Below are 8,218 nucleotides of genomic sequence, written 5' to 3'. Positions count from 1 at the left end.
AGTGAAATTCAGCTCTAAGCAAGGCTCATCCATGTCACAGGAGAAACATGTGTATTGGTGTATTACAGTATTCCTGTGTGTACTGATCATATTGAACGTGGGCCTGTGGTTTGCTAGGCTGTGTTACCATACTAGTGCCCTAGTTGAGTAACAAGTGAAACTAATCGAGATCTTTGGAAGGAATGGATCGCGTTAACCAAGATCGGTGGTGGATGAACCTTTTGATGCGAGGAACAGGTGATGATAATGAAGAACGGTGGTGGATTACCCTTTTGAAAGGTACCCACAATGAACCACAAAAACAGGACTACATGTGTGGACATCGATACCCCGGAGGCACGGGTCTCGCAATGGGACACAGGAACGTCCACAAGAGCACTAGCAAGCCATGTGAACCCGGGTGTGTGCAATTCGGGATCGATATAGCGCTTGTGAAAGATAAGAATGATGCTGCGCCCGTAGAGCCTGTTTGCAAAAGGCTGATCGAAACCCACCCAACTCCCAACAACTCAACCACGAGTGATCAGGTTGTGAGCGAGCACACTGCGAGAACCGGGACCTGGAGTTGCTCTAGCTCATCTGTTGATTCCAGCAGCACTTCACATGACACATCTAGCATGGGTCGGATGTTGTATCATGATAAAGTGAACAATCCCAGCCCGGCCAATCGCCACCGCTCACATGACAAGGATAGCCCAAAGGATATCAAAAGAGCTAAAAAGATCCCCTTTGTAAACCCAGAACGTAACCCAAAAAAGAAATCTGTTTCTGTTACAGATCTGGTGTGATGTCAGTATTGCTCCCGCGTTTGTAATGTTCTATCTTGTACTCTTATCCTTATCCTGAGAAATAAATAAACATGTACGATACAAGTTGTAGTAGAGCTTCTTTATTGGAACATATTTTATTATGATACAAACACATCACCGTTTATAAATGCTAACAAACAAACCTACATAAGTGATACAATATACACATGAACACTTTAATTAATACATATGACCAAAAACAGCATGCTGAATCACAATAACATGTTCACAACGGAACCTATCACGAAAGCCATCTGCTCATATTTAGCTGGGCCATGAACCTGTCACCGGTATTGATTGTGCTGAAAGTATAACCATTACAGGCCCGCACCACCTGCCCGTTTGCGAAACCAAGTACACCTTCAATGATGCTAATCGAGTGCCTCAGGGCGTTTCTCAGAAAGCGTTTGACATTCTCGTCCTGTAGAATCGCAGTAATAATCCCCACGTCAAAGTCCTCGTTCACTGCTAAAGCTGCGTTGTGTCTCATCACATCAGGGACATTGTGGTGACCAGCACCGTTTGCCACCAGCGACAGCATTGACATTGTGCACGAGGGTATGTAAGGGGAAATCAGTTGAAACGTGTCAAAGTCCTGCTCGTGCTTAATAGCATGTATCACTTCCTCGACTGTGTCCCCTCTAAACTCACAATTCACTTTCCTGGTTGCCAGCAGTCCTCCCCATATGCCCTTGTTCACACACATGTTGTAACCTAGATCTACGTTCACCTCCAATTGAGCTGCAACTTCTTCTGAGTTTGGGATCTGCACTGCGAACCGATCTCCCTGCTTCATGGATTCGTGTCCAGTGTTGATGAGCTCCACCTCGTACAGGTGTGGGGTGTTCAGGAACGGCCTATTAGCAATGGAGCTGTTTGCCGAGCTGACCGCCACCTCTTTCAGGGTTTCTATGAATTTCGAGCTCAGTCCGTGTAACGTAGGTACGTACGAATCAGCGTCTGGGACAAAGTGGAACAGTCCTCCGGGAAGGTAGTTCTTCGATGACTCATATTTGTAGCACCCGAATGGGATATCAGCGGTTGCGATCCTACGCTCGCTCAGATTATGTGTGTATATCTGAATCGGTGTGTGTACGCTGGTGGACGACATAGTATATGTGTAATTCTAGCAACAGGTCCGTGGTCACTAGATCGCGGTAGATGATGAGCTAGCTACTTCTTCGATATTACGCAGAAACAGGAACCTCTCTGCTAGACACGTATCTCGACAGGTTGGCAAGAACGGTACGTTGGGCTGTCTGAGTACGAGCACCGTGGCTGTGAGTAGTTCCATGGGGATACGAACCACCTCACTGTTGAGCCTAAGCAACCTCACTGTAAGCATGTTAAGATTTGTGTCCGAGAGTACCCCGAACGTGCGCGAATACCAAGGACACCACCTTAGAATTATGTACGAGTTGAGATCGTCTTGTGTATTGGCCATGGGTGGCGTGAGACTCTTATCCGGGTCAGTCATAACACTTTGCTGGTTGATCAAGAGCTGCACTCTGTTAGGTTTCTTATCATACTCTCTGGTAAGTTCCATTAGAGACTTGGAGGAAGTGAGACACAGCAACTCCTCCAGTGTTAGATTGTGCCATGCCCCCCCTGAGTTCATCTTCTTTGCTGTACGGGGTGTGGTTCTACTCTCAAGGCAGGGCAGATCTAAATGAGTCCTGCAAGCTCATGGGAGTTCATATACATAAGCCCGTTAAAGCGTCAGAATGAATAGTTCATCTCTACCCTCTTGCGATAAGCCACCAGTTTCTCGTTGTAAAAATCCACAGTTCCGATCTCCTCTGCGAAGTTACAGTTTGTCATTTGTAGATTCTCTCTTTTCACCACCCTAGTGAGCACAACGTACACTGAAGGCTTTATCGGGGACATGGAGAAATAAACGGGCGGGCGATAGAGCACCTGTTCGTGTATAGTGCAGCCCTGACAATCGTACGTGTTCATCGCCAACAGACAGGCTAGCGGGTGCGTGGTCACTGTCCAGTTCATGTAGTTCCATTGGGACGGTGCAACCTCGTACAAGGTTCCTGTCTGACACCCCTTCACGTAGAACACGTTGTACTGGCTCTCTCGTTTGAAACGAATGCTTTGCACTACACCCTCTGTGTCTGCGATGGGACAGGGTTGCTGCTGTAGCCCCATTTGCGTTCCTGCCGAAGCATATGATGTCTGTTTGCTCGCAACCTGTATCCGTTGCTGCTGTAGCCCCATTTGCGTTCCTCCCGAAGCATATGATGTCTGTTTGCTCGCAACCTGTATCCCATTGTAGTCCATGTGCCAGATCATTCGCACCTTGCAGCCTACCCAGAGCTTGTCCACTTTCAGATAGTCCCTTTGTGTGGAGTAGATCCCTTTACGGAATCTGGGCACCGAAAGGAGCTTGGGGAGAGTCTGAGCGCCCAGTTTCAGTACCTCGTACCACTTGCTCGGCCCTTTGTATGATGTCCGGGTCCGAGTGACGCTGATAAACTTCTCCCCGAAACGAGCCTCTTTGCTCACATTGTTCATGTACGCTGTGGTGTATCTATTCTGCTGTTCGTCCTGATGGAAGATCCTCAGCTTTTTTGGTTCGTATTCCGGGTCCATAACTTCGCGATCGCAGACCGAAACCTGGCTCCTGAAAATGCGCCGGGACTCCTCCGTGACCGTGTTGAACTGAAGGTACGTCAAGGCCTCCGCGTAACCCGGGTCCTTGAACTGTCGCCTGTTGACAAAGAGCGGAGTCGAGGAAGAGAGGAGCCCTTCGAATCGCTCGGTTTCCCAAATGCGCAGATTAGGTCCCACGGGCTGCAATTGTGACACGCTGCCCGAGAAGACTATCAGAGGCCCATTCCCGGGTCCGTAGAAGAGAGCCAGGCAACACATCATCCTGTCGAACAACTGACCGCTCATCAGACCGTACTCATCTACTATCAACACGTTCACCCCCAGGAACAGAGGTGCCTCCGCCATTGGGGGTCCCATGGGGACCAGACCCGCCGGGTTCTTGGACAGCCTCAGCTGCTCAAACATTTTACTGCAAACCGCACACGACTCCGCTCTCAATCGTTTACAAGAGTGTCGTTTAATCAACTGGTTGCGCTCTGGGGGCAATTCGGACCGGTGCAGTGTATTGAAATGAGCGATCGTGTTCCAGTACACCTTGCTGTACCTCTGTGCGAAGTCATCGAGTGAAAGTTTATCGTCCAACAGTTCCCTTTTGAACCCCATCATCTTGTGAAATGTATAGACACGGTTCAGCGAGCCCGATTCCATTAGAGTACATGCTGCCTTGTTGGTCATCGCGCTCACAGCCACGCTGATGTCCATGCTCCTTAACTTTTTCTCCAGCAGTGATATAGCGTACGATTTGCCACTGCCCGCGTCCCCGCTCAGCAGAGCCAGTTTCATACGCTCGCCTCGGGACATGTGCAGCTTTACCATTTTCCGCACCCATTGATTCTGGCAGTATGTAGACATGGCCAACATCGCTTTCATTCTCAGGTCCTGCTCTTCGAGACACTGCATCTTGCTCACAGACTCACCCACCAGTAGGTCATCCCCGCCTAGCTTATATGACCCGCTCATGTCCATTTGGTGCACCCTTAAGGGTATCCCTCGCTTCTACCCTCTGCCTTGTACAGCGCTATGGAGCAGGTAGAGTACTTAACCAAGGTGAATCGAAAAGCACCCGTTTTTCAAGAGGCCCTGACAGAACATGTGACTTGTCAGCCTTAAATGGGAAGTGGTCCTGGTTACGCCGATCGACTGAGACCCTGCCGTCTCTTTGTTGAGCCTCCAGGCCTCTACGTTTCATGAAAGATGTCAGGGACTGTCCTAGCCCCAGGGGGTCTTCACGAGAAACTCCGTCTACCGTAGCGCTTACCGAAGCGCTACTTATGTGACGGGGAGCTTCGATTCCTTCCAACACAGAGCGCAAGACTCTGTTCCGTACAGAGTGGGAACCTCCTTGATGTTCACTCTGTTCCGCGTCCAACCCAGCCGTGAGAGGCACATACACTCTTCCCTGTGCCTCGCGGACCCTATGCGCCCTCTCGTGTACGCATCTAAACCCGTCGTAGGCCCTTGACACCGTGTCTCTGAATAGTGTCACATACGAGGTGTACATGTGCTTGCTTGTGTACAGAGCTGCGGTCGTGACCCCTCCCTTCCCAGTGCTGTTTAGAACAGTAAGGAGCCCGGCGAGTACTTCGACCAGCGGAGCGTGTGCCCCGTACTCGAACAACAGCCACGCAAAGTCCTCGGTGTCCACCCTGTCCGTAGATTTGTAGTTGTTGCCATGCACGTACGCTCTACAGAAGCCAAAGTGTTTAGCGTACCACTCAGGCTCCATTCGCGATAGCATGATGTTGATATTCTCTAACAGCACACTGAACCCTGTGGCCAGTTTATCACCTACCCTCATCTCAAACAGCTTCTGTAGCACCCCAACCGGAGTAACAGACTGGCCCGGTTGGAACATGCGATCCTCAGGGAGCGAAACAGCTAGGTAATGTCTCCCAACCCATTCCAAGTGAGGGTGGGAGTCAGCGGTCTTGTGCAGCGCGGGGTCCGCTTCATGTGACCCTTCCGCTTTCGTAGCCTGACTCTCCGATAGCTTGATCCTCAAGGCCTCTCGATCTTCGCAGGCTTCCCGGAGAGCCTCTCTTGTGTCGTCCAGCTCCTTTTTACAGAACTTGAGTTCATATTGCACGTTTATGTGGGTATCGCCCATGCAGGGTATCGCGGTTTTGCTCGCTGTTTTGTGTACCATATCTGCGTGTGCTTGTTCTGACTGGTCTCTTTCCCATTTCGTACCTCGTGCGCTCAACACCGTACTGACACGGACAGTCTCGATCCTCTGTTCACGCTCCACATCCAGTGACCTCTTGAGTTCCAGGATTTCACGTTTCAGGTTTGCTATCATCTTAGCGTGAGAACTGTCACTACACAGACCGGAAGCCTCTGCCTCTTCTTTGGTCCTCTTTCTGCATAGAGATGAGCTACTGCGTGTAGAAGGCATTATTATACAGAAGCCTCACACCTGTCACCGAGACAATAACAACCTCTGTAGGTTAGGGGACACGATTAACAAAAAAAACACACAGTATGATAGGTAGCGATTCAAGAGACACTTTATTTAGATCCATAAACATCACACAGGTTTGTTTAACAAATACATCTATAATGAGAGACACCCAGTTCGGGGATAGGTTTGCCCGGAAGGGTACAGTTCTCTGAGGACACCAGCGTTTTCAACACGTTCAGTCCCTTAGTTATCCGCAAACCTCGCAGTCCCTCTTATGGGTGAGTGGTTTCTTCTATCCGGTCAGGGCAGTTCGTGGGTACCGCTTTCGTCTATGTCTAAGACCATTAGGTGCTGTGGTGCATATAGTGTACTCCTCATTACATTCCAGAGCGGCCCCATATTGATCAGCCTGGACCACCAAGCATCCAAGTGCTAGATGAGTGTAGCGACCCTCGAGTACGGCCGAGTTAAACCGTCCGTCTTCTCTTAACGATTCCCTTACGGTCTTGGATGGGTCCACCACCACCCGCAATGTACTCACTTTCTTTGGCCTTAGAACATTGAAAACACAAACCGGGGTATTCCCCTGGTCCAGTCTTATCAATATGGTGATGATTTCATTTCTAGACTTTACGCTTCTGTCCGGATATGTTCGCGGGGGTGTATATGTGAATATCACAGTGATGTTTCGTGCCTCTTCATACCAGGTAATAGGTTACAAGGGAAGTTGTGAGGCAACCACTCATGTTCAAAATGCCTCAGAATCTGAATGCCACGCACAGCACTCTTGTCCAACCTGGCAAAGTAAGGACAGTTGTCCAGAGCTTCCTTGATAGTGTCCAACTCCTTATAAACACATTGTACAATGTTCCAAGAGTCTCTTATTCGGTAACGGAAGGTGTGATATATATCTCCTGCGTATGTCGGAGACTGGGCTTCGGGAACACGATCCTGAACTTAGAGGGAGACTGGAACCTTCCACTGGAGAAAGGTCCATGGTTACGGGTCTGTACTTCTATCCGAGTACGGGTGAAACAAAAAAAAAACATGCAGTTGTATACAGCTGTTCTATCCGCACACCCACCCCGAGTCCGCCCACAATCAGCTTAGACCATAACTACATTCGTAGGCCCTCATATCCAGGACCAGTACGCATCGGTCCGATGAACCGCAGAGTTCCGCACCGATCCCACCCGCTCCGACGGGTCGTACAAGAGGGTGATTAGGAACAGCGGACCGCTTCCCACTCAGCCGCCCAGTATTTGATTGTAAAGATCAACCACACAGCACTTTAGGATGTGACACAAGGGACACTTTATTTAGGTTCCAATTTTTTTTTTAAAAAAAACACAGCACTTCAGAACGCAATACACAGGACACTTTATTTAGGTTCATAAACATTATACAGGTTTCACTTTAACAAATACATCTGTAATGACAGACACCCGGTTTGGGATAGGTGTACCCTACAGTCTCACAAGCTATCCCTGGGTACCGCTTCCTGCGTTAGTTATTGGTTGATATACTGTGTTAACAATCTCTATTCATATCAGGTACCCTTTCCATGAACGAAGCTACAGATAACTGCACATTAGCAGCTCGGTTCTTTATCAGCATTGCAGCCTCTTTAGAAAACCCATAAATCTCAGTAATTGGAGTTATTTTCAGCTTTAACGGGTATGGATTCATTTTCAATGTAGTTTCCCAATCCCGTTCACCGCCCAAATTATCCCCTCCGATCTGAAGCCTTTGAGAGTCCTTGGTGATTTTCGTGAGGGCCTGTCTTTGGGACTCAGACAGACCTTCTGTATTACACTTCACCTTTTCCATACCAACAGTAGCCCCGAACATACCACCCGTAACGTCCACCGTAGCCCCGACCTCGTCACAGCGCTCAATCGCAGAGTCCAAGTGTTCTTCCGTCTCTTTGTCACAGGTTGAAAAAATATTGAATGAACTGATATACCCACCCACTGTAATGGAGCTCACAAATGCATAACCCCACTTATCTAAAAAGTAATCTATGGTGCTGTAAGGATCCTTGTTCAACATGTTTATATCTTGTTCAAGTGCGCTGCTGGCCGTATAGGCAGATACCATCACAGATCCCACTTCACACTGGTACGTTGTAAGAGTTACGGCTACATTGGTGCTGTCCGAGACACTCTTCTCCACGTTCCTCTCCACCGCTTTGGTTTTGCTAAAAGAGGCTTCCGCTGAAGCGGTCACTGTGAGATAAGATCCAGATACCCCCATGTGTGCCGAAATGGAATCCTTAGAACCCTCACTGTACTTTCGTGAGGAGGTCCCAGAATTCCCTCTTTTGTGATACTTGTTTGTCCTCACACACTTGATAGCCTTGTGGAACCTCACAGCCCCGGGAACA

This window comes from Esox lucius, chromosome 13 (assembly GCF_011004845.1).
Source record: "Esox lucius isolate fEsoLuc1 chromosome 13, fEsoLuc1.pri, whole genome shotgun sequence".
In the NCBI taxonomy this organism is placed as follows: domain Eukaryota; kingdom Metazoa; phylum Chordata; class Actinopteri; order Esociformes; family Esocidae; genus Esox; species Esox lucius.
Note: the sequence above shows the minus strand (reverse complement) of the source record.